Genomic DNA, 15,429 nt, shown 5'->3' with positions numbered 1-15,429 from the left:
TATTTATCAAGGGTTATACAATATTATGGGTTCTTTTCCCTGGTTTGTAATTGACTACAAGATGAAGGCATGTAAAATCGTCGGCACCAATGCACTCCTCCCCAATGAGCTAAGGGTACTCTATGCCCATTTTGAGCAAGAGGTCAGCGAGAGCACACCCTCCATACCGGAAGCCTCGGATGAACCTATATCTGGGGTCACCATCACAGACATCAGAGCAGCCTTCTCAAAAGTCAATCCATGGAAAGCGAGTGGCCCGGATGAGCGCTCAGATCCTGTGCAGATCAGCTGACAGGGAATTCGCAGACATCTTTAAACTCGCTTTACAACAATCTGAGGTCCCTATCTGCTTCAAGAGGACGACCATCATCCCGGTAACAAAGAAAAGCCAGGCAGTGTGCCTTAACGACTGTCGGCCGGTGCTCTGACATCCATCATTACGAAGTGCTCCGAAAGGTTAGTCATGGCACAAATCAATTCCGGCACCAAGATTGCCTGGATCTACTACAGTTTGCCTACTGCCGCAACAGACGCCATCTCCCTGGCGCTACATTCAACCCTGGAATACCTGGATAACAAGGACACCTGTGTCAAACACCTACTTATTGACTACAGCTCAGCCTTCAACACCATTATTCCTACGAAACTTATCTCCAAACTCCGTGGCCTGGGGCTTGGTTCCTCCTTCTGTGACTGGATCCTAAACTTCCTAAACCACAGACTGCAATCAGTAAGGATAGGCAACAACACCTCCTCCAAGATTATCCTCAACACTGGTGCCCCACTAGGCTGTGTTCTCAGCCCCCCGACTATACTCCTTATACACCTATGACTCTGCGGCCAAATTCCACTCCAACTCGATTTTCAAGTTTGCTGATGACACCACTGTAGTGGGTAAGATCTCAAACAATGATGAGACGGAATACAGGAAAGAGAAAGAGAAACTGGTGAAATGACAATAATCTCTCCCTCAATGTCAACAAAATAAAGGAGATAGTCTTCAACTTCAGGAAGCGTGGTGGAGGACATGCCCCTGTCTACATCAATGGGGACGAAGTAGAAATGGTCGAGATCTTCAGGTTTCTCGGTGTCCAGATCACCCAAAACCTGCCCTGGTCCATCCATGCCGACACTATAGTTAAGAAAGTCCACCAACGCCTCAACGTTCTCAGGAGACTAAGGAAATTCAGCATGTCAGCTACGACTCTCACCAACCTTTACAGATGCACCATAGAAAGCATTCTTTCTGGTTGTAGCACAGCTTGGTATGGCTCCTGCTCTGCCCAAGACCGCAAGAAACCACAAAGGGTCGTGAACGAAGCTCAGTCCAACACACAAACTAGCCTCCCATCCACTGACTCAGTCTACATTTCCTGCTGCCTCGTAAAAGCAGCCAGCACAATCAAGGACCCCACGCACCTCAGACATACTCTCTTCCACCTTCTTTCATCAGGAAAAAGATACTAAAGTCTCAGGACACGAACCACCGACTGCCAGAGTTCCTCCGGGTTGTGTCCTAGGCCCAACCATCTTCAGCTGATTCATCAATAATTTTTTATCCATCATAAGGTCGGAAGTGAGGATGTTCACTGATGATTGCACCATGTTCAACACCTTTGATAGCCCTGTTGATGGCCCCTTCCAATACTTTACTGATGACAGAGAGTAGACAGATGGGGTAGTAATTGGCTGGGTTGAATTTGTCCTGTTTCCTGTGTACAGTACATACCTGGGCAGTTTTGTTAATGCCCATGGGAACTTGAAACCAATCATTCATCTGTTAGCTTTCCATGGATAATGCTGGTCTAATTTAAGAGGCAACCCATTGAGTGCTAGTTTTTTCCTGAAATTATCCTCTGCTCGCAGTCACCTCACCGAACACACCAAATGCATTGTTTTCATGGATGTATTGATTTGATTTATTGTTTCTTGTACACTATACAGACAAAGCATACCGTTCATAGAGAAGGAAATGAGAGAGTGCAGAATGTAGTGTTACAGTCATAGCTAGGATGTAGAGAAAGATCAACTTAATGCGAGGTAGGTCCATTCAAAAGTCTGATGGCAGCAGGGAAGAAGCTGTTCTTGAGTCGGTTGATACGTGACCTCAGGCTTTTGTATCTTTTTCCCGACGGAAGAAGGTGGAAGAGAGAATGTCCGGGGTGCATGGGGTACTTAATTATGCTGGCTGCTTTGCCGAGGCAGCGGGAAGTGTAGACAGAGTCAATGGATGGGAGGCTGGTTTGTGTGATGGATTGGGCTACATTCATGACCTTTTGTAGTTCCTTGCAGTCTTGGACAGAGCAGGAGCCATACCAAGCTGTGATACAACCAGAAAGAATGCTTTCTATGGTGCATCTGTAAAAGTTGGTGAGAGCCGCAGCTGACATGGCCAAATTTCCTTAGTCTTCTGAGAAAGTAGAGGGGTTGGTGGGCTTTCTTAACTATAGTGTCAGCATGGGAATACTGACATTGTAAGCTGTCAAACAACAGATCAGTGCTTTAAGTATTCAATTCTTTCTACAAAGTAAACTCAAAAATTGAGCATGTCACAATAAATCCTATTTTATTTTGCCCTGACATGTTGTTTTTGGACTAGTTCCTCTCCAGTGTATTTCAGTAACATAACTCTCTCTATACTGAAGGATTAATGTTTCAACATCGAATACCGTTATAATAGTAGCAGAAAGACAGATTCACAAAAATATGTTAATATAGAATTATATAAATGGTACAGGATTTGACCACAAAAGTCCACATTTATATTTGTACTTCACACAAGCTTCCTCACACCTATAACAGCATAACCTTTTCTGATAAGTATAACCTCAGTTATGGTTTCTCTCCTTCACAATTTCTCCAGTGCCTTTATAATATGGAGGCCAGGACTGTGTATGGTACTTAAAACTTGTTTTGAACCTTGATTAGATTATAGCTAAACTTGTTCAAAAATATTGCATTTATAGTGACTTCATGACATTCGAAGAGGACATCTGAAAATACTTGACAGCCAATAAATATTTTTGAAGTGTAATCAGTTTTGATGTACAAAATATGAGAGCCAATTTGCATGTGTCAAGCTCCCACAAACAGTAATATGATGACGACACAATAATCTGCTTCTGTGAATCTGATTGAAGGTAAATGTTGTCTGAGACACTGAGGATAATTCCCCCATTCTTCTTCAAAGTACTGCAATCGGATTTTTTACATCCATTTTGGAGTGGAGATGGGGCCTTGGTTTAGCATCTCATCCAAAAGATGGCACTGCAGCACTCCTTCAGTACTTGCCTGGGTGTCAGCCTTAATTTTTGTGTTCAAGTCCTGGAGTGGGACTTGAACCCACACTTCCCAACTCAGAGGCAAGTGTGCCACCAACTAACCCATGGCTGACACTGAACGAAGTTGCCTGATTCTTAATTCAGTGAGTTTAACGAGTCAGTCACTGAGCTATTAGCACTGGGTTTGATTTCTGTCCCGGCTGAGTTAGTGTGTCTCAGTACAGCAGGAACAGGAAATACTCATGCTTGCTTAGAGGGCGTGTATGGGGAGTAGATTGAGCTTGGTTGTATTGCCAGATTCTCAGAGGACAGCATTCTGAGCTTGAAGTCAAAATGTTGTGGACTCAAGTCCCACTCCAGAACTCAGGGCACCACAGAAATGCAAGTGTTTCTTATTTTCTTTCTGCTCCGTAGACTCTGCTAACATTAGCTAAGATTATATGCAGATAGTGGTAAGCTGTTTGTTGATTGGATAGAGATCAGCAAACCAGCCTCATTAATTTGGAGCTTTCTCATGGATTAAAATTCACATTCTTTCAGTGTCTGCCAATAGTTTTTGTGGCCTTGCTTGCCAGTTACCGGTTTTCCCAAACTTGAGAGAGATTGAGTACAAGACAAGAAAAGACAGTGTGTCTCTTCTGCAGACCAAACATTCTTCAACCATTATAAAAAGGAGACAAAGACAAATAAAACTCCAATGCGACAATAAAATGACTATTATTGATGTGCGATGTGAAGAATATGACAATGATTTCTACATTTCATTTGCTTTAAATAATTGGACTGATTTAAGAAACACAAGACACGTCACAGAAGGTAGTTGATACGTAGTCTTTTGAACAAACAATGCCACGGTCTGGCAATAGGTCCATCTCTGAACATTGCTCTCTACCTCCCCAGCTTCCTCCAACTCCAAATACCTTCACAGTTTCTCCCCCAATTTTGGTTCTTTGCACACCCCTGAATTTCATTGTTCCATGACTGACAGTCACATCTTCAGCTCTCCAGGCCAAATGTCCAGAACTCACTCATTAAAACTCAACATCACTGTCTCTTCCTTCAACTCAAGTTTTGCAACCTACCTGTTTGACCAACTTTTAATCATTGGTAGCAATGATTAACGTTTAATGAGAAGTGCTAATCACTGTGCCACTACAATTTACTTTGTGAAAGAGGCCAACTGAGGTCCATAAAGGCCAATTAAGGAGGGGGGGGGGGGGGGGGATGGTCCACGTTCAAAGGCACTTTGTGTCCGATTAAAGGACACAGCATCAGGCAGATGAGGAGGGTGTGAGCCTGCAGGAAGCCACCACTTTGCTTTGCCATCAAAACTCTTCTTCCTAGATACCCTATGCCACCCAAATTACCTGACCGTGGAAGATCATTGCCAAAACACTGGGCAGATCCCAGTGCAATGCCAGTAGTGGCCACCACTACCAGTGGCACTGCTGGCATTGCAGAACCGCCACGGAGAGGGATTACTGCCGTACTGGGTCTTAATTCAATGGAAGGTCTGACACTGTCCAGGTAACTGCCTGATTATCTCACAACAGCACTGAGCTTCCTCTAGAAAGGCAACACAGGACTCCCACTAGATCTACAACCAGTGGGCGGGACCCATGTTGCTACCGCTAAATTCTGTCCTCTCTCCGCAGATGCTGCCAGATCTGCTGAGTATTTTCAACATTTTCTGTTTTTATTTTAGATTTTCGACATCCATAGTATTTTGCTTTTTGCAAACATTACTGATATTGCTTTGTGAGGACAACACAAGGAGCATGAACCTAGATAGCGAACAACATCAGACAATAGTGAGGGCATTACAACCATCCTGATCCCATTCTCACCCAACAACTGAAGAAGCACTTTCAGCGTTTGTGGCGATAGGGGTGCGATTCTCAGGTGAAAATCCTGGTTGACCTTTAGCTCAAACTATTCCTCATTCAGGACAAAACCGCCAACGATAAATATCCCCAGAAGAGATTAACTAACTTAATGCAGACTGAAGATTGGGTACTATACCTTCTTTGAAAGTTTCACTTAGTCACTGGACTAAGTTTCAGCCACTCGGGAATCAAACTTCTGAAGAAGTTTACACGATAAAATACAAAATTTATTGAGTTGCTGCAATATGAAACTTTCCTTTGGATATTTACTCAGGCAATTCTATGTTCCTCAGTATTTAACATTTTTAATAAAAGTCTGAAAATTTCCAATTGTTTTACATTAAAATATAAAATCTAGAGTCCATTTTAGAGGTCTTGCATGGTTTTGACCTTCCTATCAATGAAGGAGGAATGTTAAAAAGGGCAAATTTGCTTTCTCATCATCAGTTTACTCAGATGGTGTGGCCTCCAAACCAGAAAACTGGAGGCTGACGCCCAGCTCCAGACTTTTGTATATAATGCAAAAGGAGTGCTGCTTTGTCGTAAGTGACAATCTTATACTCAGGCATTTTGTTTCCAATGGATATTCAAGGTGCAAAAATGTCCAGGCCCCTGCTTCCCAACCAACCAACGCCACCAGAAAAATAGACAAACTTATAATTCACTTTGCTGCTGTTAGCAGGTCCTTGCTGTGTACCATTGTTATGATCTCAGTAGAGACTAGTAATGCTTATCTTTTGGAGGAAATCCAAAACCCTGGTATTTACTAAAAGAATAAAGTCACAAGGTTCACTGTTTAAAACAAAAGAATTTTATTACACAAAAATCAAATACTAAATACTGAATACTAAAGCTACACTATCTTAAGTCAGTTACACAAAAGAGATTGAAAGTACAATGATAACATACTCTAAAGCAAATTTCTTAGCTGCATGGGGGCACAGTGGTTAGCACTGCTGCCTCACGGTGCCAGGGACCTGGGTTCGATTCCCAGCTTGGGTCAATGTCTGTGCGGAGTCTGCGAGAGTTTTCTCCGGGTGTTTCGGGTTCCTCCCACAGTCCGAAAGATGTGCTGGTTAGGTGCATTGGCCATGCTAAATTCTCCCTCAGTGTACCTGAACAGGCACCGGAATGTGGCGACTAGGGGATTTTCACAGTAACTTCATTGCAGTGTTAATGTAAGCCTACTTGTGACACTGAGAAACAAACTTTAATTCAAATATCCTTCTACAATTATTTGGCTTATACTTCAAAAAAACTCAAGTCAGACACTTATCAGAAATTGGAAGATTAACCACTTGGTTTGAGTACTATTTCAAAGATTCGTACAAGGATTGATGTTTTCTTGCGCCCTCCACTTACTTCCCGTAAGGTTGTCCCTTCAAATCCCCTCCAACCATCCCATGGTTGTAGACTCCCAGTTCAACGCAGGCATCGTGGTGCCTTAAGCACAGCCAGCTCGGGTCAGAACTGTCTTGGTTCTAGTGTTTTTTTTAAACTTGGCATCTTGGATCGAGGAACTCTCCTCTCGGCTTGGTTAATTCAGAAGTCAAACTCACTGTTAGTAGAAACCTTCAGCTATCAAGGGTTTTAAACCATATTAGACAGCACAAAACTTCAACTAAGTTCTGCAAAAAAGAATGCTCCTTGCACCCACCTTTTTCTAAATTAAACTGCTTGAAAAAAAGAGAACCACCCACACAAGAATCAATGCCCCTCTGTAATTAGTTTTTAAAATGTAATTACAGGTTCTGGGCATTGCTGGCTAGGCCAGCATTTATTGCATGTCAGGTGGTTGTGAGCTGTCTATTTGAACCCTTGCAGTTCCTGAGGTGTAAGTCCACCCACTGTGCTGTTAGGGAGGGAATCCCAGGATCTTGACCCTGCAGCAGAGAAGGACAGGTGATATATTTCCAAATCAGGGTGGTGAGTGGCTTGGAGGGGAACCTCTAGCTGGTGGCACTCATGTACCTGCTGCTCTTGTCGTACTAGACGGTAGTGGTCATTTTGGACCAAGGGCTAGAATGAAGTTGGGAGCTGAGTGGCCCTGGTGGAATCCAAACTGAGGCATCAGTGAGCAGGTTATTGCTGCTTGATAGCACTGTCAGTGGCACTTTCCATCAAATCACTGATCAAGAGTAGATTGATGGGGCAGTAAATTGCTGGGTTGGATTTGTCCTATCTTTTGTGCACAGGATATACCTGAGCAATTTCCACATTGCCAGGTAGATGCCAGTGTTGTAGCTGTACTGGAACAGCTTGGCTAGGGGTACAGTTAGTTCTGGAGCACACGACCCCTATTTGTACCTTACTCACTGTTGTATCTTAGAAAGGGTTGCCAGTTGCTTTAAGTGCTGATTACATGGTTTGATGGGGATGTCATTAGTGTGTGCGCTCAGGCTGCTGTTTTACTACCAGTTTGGTACGTGATGCACAAAACAGCTTTCATTAAGCCTATGAAAACCACAGAAAGCATTCTTTCTGGTTGTAACACAGCTTGGTATGGCTCCTGCTCTGCCCAAGACTGCAAGCTACAAAAGGTTGTGAATGTAGCCCAATCCATCACGCAAAGCAGCCTCCCATCCATTGACTTGGTCTACTCTTCCCGCTGCCTCGGCAAAGCAGCCAGCATAATTAAGGACCCCACGCACCCCGGACATTCTCTCTTCCACCTTCTTCCGTCGGGAAAAAGATACAAAAGTTTGAAGTCATGTACCTGACTCAAGAACAGCTTCTTCCCTGCTGCTGTCAGACTTTTGAATGGATCTACTTTGCATTAAGTTGATCTTTCTCTACACCCTAGCTATGACTGTACCACAATTTTCTGCATTCTCTCATTTCCTTCTCTACGAATGGTATGCTCTGTCTGTATAGCGCGCAAGAAACAATACTTTTCACTGTATGTTAATACATGTGACAATAATAAATCAAATCAGTCTTTTCTTTTTCTGTTAAAACCCACAACCCCTAACAAAGCATTTTTGAACCAGTCGTCAACAAGATTTTGTGTTTTTCCTTCCTTGCTTCTGTCCTCCACAAACGTCAACTTATACGGTTTAACCTCTGTGCTCTCAACCATTTCCATCCTTGTGAAGTTCAATGACTCCTCATCCTCATTTTCAAATTACTACGCCCTGTCCAGTGCACCAGGGTTTTCAAAAGCTTTCCAAAAAAATAATCATTCATGCTTTCAAAGCTCCCTCTTAATTTCTATTTTTCTTTCTGCCCTACTCTGTCATTCTTCTGTCCTGCTCTGGAAAGCTGTCTGAGAAGATTTTATCTGTAAGCAGTCTCACAACACTAGGTTAAAGTCCAACAGGTTTATTTGGTCGCAAAAGCCACTAGCTTTCAGAGCGCTGCCCCTACGTCAGGTGAGTGGGAGTTCTGTTCACAAGCAGAGCAAATAAAGACACAAACTCAATTTACAAAATAATGGTTGGAATGCGAGTGTTTACAGGTAATCAAGTCTCAAAGGCACAGACAATGTGAGTGGAGAGAGCGTTAAGCACAGGTTAAAGAGGTGTGTATTGTCTCCAGCCAGGACAGTTAGTGAGATTTTGCAAGCCCAGGCAAGTCATGGGGGTTAAAGATAGTGTGACATGAACCCAAAATCCCGGTTGAGGCCGTCCTCATGTGTGCGGAACTTGGCTATCAGTCTCTGCTCAGCGACTCTGCGTTGTCGTGTGTCGTGAAGGCCGCCTTGGAGAACGCTTACCTGAAGATCAGAGGCCGAATGCCCGTGACCGCGGGCCTCTGATCTTCAGGTAAGCGTTCTCCAAGGCGGCCTTCACGGCACACGACAACGCAGAGTCACTGAGCAGAGACTGATAGCCAAGTTCCGCACACATGAGGACGGCCTCAACCGGGACCTTGGGTTCATGTCACACTATCTTTAACCCCCACGACTTGCCTGGGCTTGCAAAATCTCACTAACTGTCCTGACTGGAGACAATACACATCTCTTTAACCTGTGCTTAACGCTCTCTCCACTCACATTGTCTGTACCTTTAAGACTTGATTACCTGTAAAGACTCGCATTCCAACCATTATTTTGTAAATTGGGTTTGTGTCTTTATATGCCCTGTTTGTGAACAGAACTCCCACTTACCTGACGAAGGAGCAGCGCTCTGAAAGCTAGTGGCTTTTGCGACCAAATAAACCTGTTGGACTTTAACCTGGTGTTGTGAGACTTCTTACTGTCTTTACCCAAGTCCAACGTTGGCATCTCCACATCAAGATTTTACCTCCCAGTGTAGAAATACAAAATGACCATTGCTGAGGTGGCAGTGTGACATTTTCAAGCTAACGAATTGTCTTTTCTGTCTTAACAAAACTGCAACCTAACTCTTCTATGACGTCATGTACTGCATGAGCAGTTCCAGGTGATTAGGAAGTTGACGGTTTCACATACCGGTGTGGAATTCCTGCCCAAAGGCTTGTGACAGGAGCTGCTTTTGTATTGGTCTAAGTACCAAGCTAGTGACAATGTCTCCTGATGTGCGTGCGTCTTCTCGGGCTATAACATCAAAGTAAACCACCTGGATTTGCTAAATTTGCTTGCTTGGGGAGACCAATTTTCTTTTACTGGCACTACAGTGACATAAAAGCAGCTTTGGGCATCTTATTGTTACTGTGTTATGCTGACTGCCCCTGCATATATTTGTGTTCTGGTAATCTGTAGGTTAACATGCATGTTAATAGTTGCTCCGTCTCCTGCAGGTTGAATCTGTCACATTCACAATTAATACATTTTAATTTGTGGTTCGACAAGTGCAATGTTAAGTCAATGATTCAATCACATAGTTTAAAAATCATGTATTGAGTAGCTGCTTCTGTTCTATAGTCCAGTGGAAGCTGTTTTTTAGTAAGGTTGGGCAGTCTGCTCTGGAATGTGTATCCAAACGGAGTGAACTGAATCTTGTATTCTCCTACTATTTAGAATATCTTTTGAATGGTGCAATAACACTGCTTGTAACTGTCAATATAGGTGGTGGCATTTATTGTTGGTCACCAGCAGTGAGCGAGGATGGAACAAATGGCGATGCATGTGTGTCCAGGATGTTTTCAGACCTACTTCCCTAGTTTAAGTATTGTTCAAACCAATATCTCCCATCTCATCACCAGGCATGTCTGTGCTGCCACTAGCACTATTTACTCACGGCTCATCAACCCAGATAATTTTGGTCTCTTATTTGACTTGGAGGAATTGTGAAATGCAACATTTGCTTACAAATGATGCTAATAATTGACCTACACTTAACATTAGAAAGCCAAATGAAAAGGACAATTAGGGATGGGCAATAAATGCTGACATGCCCTGAAAGAATAAAAACAAAAATCTGATGTCTAATATAGCAGTTTTGGCACAGGGTCAAATTCCTCTTCTTGATCCTTTACCATTTATTTCCCTCCTTTGTTTCGCATTTTACCTGATGTTAGCTCCAGTACACCAGAAGTGCAATGTTCATTCCATGACTAAGGGTTCAGAAAAAAAATTAGCCTGAAAAAATACTCATCATCAGTTCAATATCTCCACAAATTCAGAGACGGTGCCTTGCCTCCAGCCAGACGCCCAGCAGGGATTTGAGTGTATAATCTGGGCTCACACCCCAGTGCCATGTTGAGGGATTGTTGCACTGTCAGAAATGCCATCTTTTGAGAGTGGTGTTCAACCAAGGCCTTGTCTGTTCTCCCAGGTGTGCTTAAAAGATTCCAAAGAAAAGCAGAGGTCCTGAAGAACCGTTTCCCCTCAAGCAACTAAAACAGATTATCGGGATGAGCATCGTGGTATAGGAACATTGGAATTAGGTGCAGAAGTAGGCAATTCAGCCCTTCGAGCCTGCTCCGCCATTCAATCAGATCATGGCTGATCTCTCCCTGGTCTCAAATCCACCTCCCCACCTGTTCCCCATATCCCTTTAATCCTTTTTTAAATCAGAAATATATCCATCTCGTTCTTGAAACTATTTAATGATTCAGACTCCACTGCGCCATGGGGCAGTGAGTTCCACAAATTCATCACCTTCTTCAAGAAGTCGTTCCACCTCATCTCAGTTTTAAATCTACCGCCTCTCAACCTATACCTGTGACCAAAAGAAAAAATGCTGGAAAATCTCAGCAGGTCTGGCAGCATCTGTAAGGAGAGAAAAGAACTGATGTTTCGAGTCCAGACGACCCTTTGTTAAAGCAGGTTCCAGCATCTGCAGTAATTTGCTTTTATTTATATCTGCGATATCTTGCCCCGATGTGGAGATGCCGGCGTTGGACTGGGGTGAACACAGTAAGAAGTTTAACAACACCAGGTTAAAGTCCAACAGGTTTATTTGGTAGCAAAAGCCACACAAGCTTTCGGAGCTCCAAGCCCCTTCTTCAGGTGAGTGGGAATTATGTTCACAAACAGAGCATATAAAGACACAAACTCAATTTACATGAATAATGGTTGGAATGCGAATATTGTCTCCAGACAATACACATCTTTTTAGCCTGTCTTGATGCTCTCTCCACTCACATTGTTTTGTTTCTTAAAGACTTGATTAGTTGTAAGTATTCGCATTCCAACCATTATTCATGTAAATTGAGTTTGTGTCTTTATATGCTCTGTTTGTGAACATAATTCCCACTCACCTGAAGAAGGGGCTTGGAGCTCCGAAAACTTGTGTGGCTTTTGCTACCAAATAAACCTGTTGGACTTTAACCTGGTGTTGTTAAACTTCTTACTATATCTTGCCCCACCAGGGGAAACATTTGGTCTACATTTACTTTATCAATCCCTTTTAGTATTTTATATCCCTCGATCAGAAGTCCTTCAGAAGTCCAGCGAGTATAAACCCAAACTGTTTAATCTCTCCTCATATGTCAATCCTTTCATCCCCAGGATAAATCTGGTGAACCTCCTCTGAGCTGCCTCCAATTCCACCACATTGTTTCATTAAGTTAAAAGGTACTATACAATAGCACTGCTGCCTCACAGCACTAGGGACCTGGGTTCAATTCCCAGCTTGGGTCACTGCGTGCGGAGTCTGCACGTTCTCCCCGTGTCTGCATGGATTTTCTCCCAATGCTTCAGTTTCCTTGCACAGTCCAAAAGACGTGCTGGTTGGCTGCTTTGGCCAATCTAAATTCTCCCTCAGTGTATCTGAACTGGTGCTGGACTGTGGCGACGAGGAGATTTTCACAGTAACTTCATTGCCGTGTTAATGTAAGCTGACTTGTGACTCATAAATAAATAAACTTTAAATAAGTTTTTAAAAATTTCATTACTGCCTGTGGGACCTTTGTGTGTTCAAAACAGCTGCTGGGTCCCCCTATATAATACTGACGACATTCAGATGTACTTCATTGGATCTAAAACCCTTTGGGACATCCAGAGGCTTTGAAAGGGGCAAATTATGTCTTTCTGTTACAATAAACAAACTGAGTCACCCTCCCCCACTGACGTTACTACCTGCTGTCAAGTCACACTCAACAAGTCACAGTACCACAACAAGAGGCCACTGGGCTTCCAATGTTTTCATTCAGATTCCAGCCCTAACTAATCCTCTTCACTGTGTAGCCAACATTCCCAGCAATCAAATCAAAGTCCAGAGAGTGGATTAAAAGGAATGCTTTCGTCCAAGAATGCAAACCTAGTGCTGCAATATATCCCTCACGTAACATCAACAAGAGAGAGATGTTGGTGAAACTTTTCAACCAATTTTTTTTTAAAAGTTCACGGAGTTTACACACTATATAAAAGTGAAAAGGCTGAAATATGTAATAGATCTACCAGCATCAGAAAAAAGGTAAAGATCTGGATAACCTTTATCATCATACTGTGGGGTCAGCATTTTTTTAAGTAAGCTTATTTATTTGTCACAAGTAGACTTACATTCACACTGCAATGAAATTACTGTGAAAATCCCACAGTCGCCACATTCCGGCGCCTGTTCGGGTACACCGAGGGAGAATTTATTTTAATGCCAAATTTGCAGGGGTGTGTGTGTGTGTGTGGAGGGAGGAGTAAAAATAGAAATACTGAAACGCGAAGCAGGATGGCTATTTGGCCCTTCGAGCCTGTTCCACCATTCATTTTGATCAAACTCAATATCCTGATCCCACCTTCTCCCCATATCGCTTGATCTCTTTAGCCCCAACAGCTATATCTAATTTCTTGTTGAAATCAGACAACGTTTTGGCCTCAACTACTTTCTGTGGTAGTGAATTCCACATTCACCACCCTCTGGGTAAAGAATTTTCACCTCACCTCAATAGGAGAAATTCTAAGAAATAATTTTCTTACAAAATACCATTAAAAACAAAAATTCAAATAAACAAGGTCACCATCCCATTAGTCCCATTGGGTGGCACAGTGGTTAGCACTGTTGCCATTGAGTGCCAGGGACTGGGGTTCAATTCCCAGCTCAGGTCACCGTCTGTGCAGAGTCTGCATGTTCTCCCCGTGTCTGCGTGGGTTCACTCCGGGTGCTCCAGTTTCCTCCCACAGTCCAAAAGACGTGCTGGTTAGGTGCAGTGTACCCGAACAGGCACCCGGAGTGTGGAGACTGGGGGATTTTCCACAGTAACTTCATTGCAGTGTTAATGTAAGCCTACTTGTGACACGAATAAAACTTTCCAAAAAAACTTCACAACATACAGTGGAAATGCATTGGGGAGCATATTGAAGTTCCTTTCTGTTCTCTGATTTCAAAGTGATGTTTACAATCTGAATTCAAATCGAGAAAAGCGCTCCCTTTTCCCTTACTGCGGTGTATTATCAGCAGTACCAAAAAGCAGTTTAAACATGCACTACCAGGTGAGAGCGCACACAGTCTGGTTAACTTCACTTTAAAGAGCGAAAAATCGACACACGTTTCGAAAATCTTATTCAGCAACTCACCAGATCCGCGGGCCAAGTGAAGGAAGAAAGTTAACGTCCAGAAGTTGGAGCTTTTCATCTTGAACGAGGGGCTTTGTCCGCACCCGCTCCCCGGAGTGCAATGAAGTTGCTGGGAGTTCGGCGAAACCTCAAGCAGCCGCCGCTTGGGGCTCCCGAACCAGCAGCAGACAAAATCCCCCTGCTCTTCACTCACTTGCAGCAAAACTTTTGACTGCACGATCTATTTCTAATGAGAAATGAGAAGGACGATGAATTGTCCCTGTGTTGCTAACGAGAGAGAGAGAAGGTGGTTAGATTGCCCCCCTCACCTGAGGAAGCAGCAACTATAATGTAACACTGTTCGGTCGCTGCTGGCAGTGTTGGCACCTCTCCCTCTCTATCCAACACAACTACAGTACTCTCTCGCTGGTGAGAGAGGCAGCTCTCTAAAGACACGTGATTCCCAGCCCAGGATCCGAGCTGGAAATTCATTTCACGGTATATCCCCACACTTACTCGCAGCCCAGGACAGCTCAATTGGGATTACACTGAACAACTCCACTCGTCGCTGTCGTAGTCAAGCCGGATTGCTGGCTAAACTCGCTTAACCTCCTCCCCTTTGGATCAAGCAAGTTACCCGGGGTCTGCAAAAGGCTCCAGGTCTCCCACCCCACTGGTGCTGCTAGTGAGGATTAAGAGATACGGGAGAAACTGAGTTAAAGTTTACAATTCCAATCTGACTGATTGGACCACTTAAATGTTTTTATTTCAGATTCCAGGGATTTCGCAAATGAAAATCAAACACTCATACATTATATTTATTGTAGCCCTGTTACTACGGCAAATGAATAAATTTCAAAATTAATAAACTTAAAAGTGAGACAGATCAGAATTTTAGTTTGTAAGATTTCAAAGAGTTACTTAAGATTGATATTTTTGTCACTTCTGAAGAATTCGAGACCAAATTCCATATCCCGATCCCTAAATAGAAATCAGGGGCTGGAGCAGATTTTACCCCTCAGAGATAAACAAGGAACGTGGCTGCAATCTCTGGACAGGCATGTGTAGACTGGAATAGTGGCCAGTCACCGTAGCCAAGTCCACATGACTTACGAAAACGAACGAAAGCAACACCTCTCCTCCAGCTGCACCCTGTTTTAAAAAAACACATCTGTGCCCTGTCCGGGCCCAGCTACTAATTCGTCCATAGAGGTCAGAGGAATTTTATAGAAATTGTGTAAAAACACGAGGTCGCTCGGAGATTTAAATTGCTGCACGGCACAGTATCAGCAACAAATTCCATTCTAGTCTGGTAATGTTAATTCAAAAATCCGTGTCCAGTAATTCGTGTTAATACCTATTCATAGTTTTTGTGTTGATTTGTTTATATTGTTGGAATTACATGATA

At 43.2% G+C, this 15,429-nt stretch overlaps 1 protein-coding gene across 1 annotated transcript in view; it reads right to left on the bottom strand.

Moving 5' to 3' along the window:
* mertka (c-mer proto-oncogene tyrosine kinase a) overlaps positions 1-14,089 on the bottom strand; it is a 137,527-nt gene extending 123,438 nt beyond the window's left edge. The window contains exon 1 of the mRNA XM_078212285.1: positions 14,043-14,089. The gene's annotated coding sequence lies outside the window, so the exon portion shown is untranslated. The remainder of the gene's footprint in view (positions 1-14,042) is intronic.
* Positions 14,090-15,429: the final 1,340 nt, after the last annotated feature.

This window comes from Mustelus asterias, chromosome 5, assembly GCF_964213995.1.
Source record: "Mustelus asterias chromosome 5, sMusAst1.hap1.1, whole genome shotgun sequence".
NCBI lineage: Eukaryota > Metazoa > Chordata > Chondrichthyes > Carcharhiniformes > Triakidae > Mustelus > Mustelus asterias.
The sequence above is the reverse complement of the archived record's forward strand: the minus strand, read 5'-3'. Positions and strand labels throughout refer to the sequence as shown.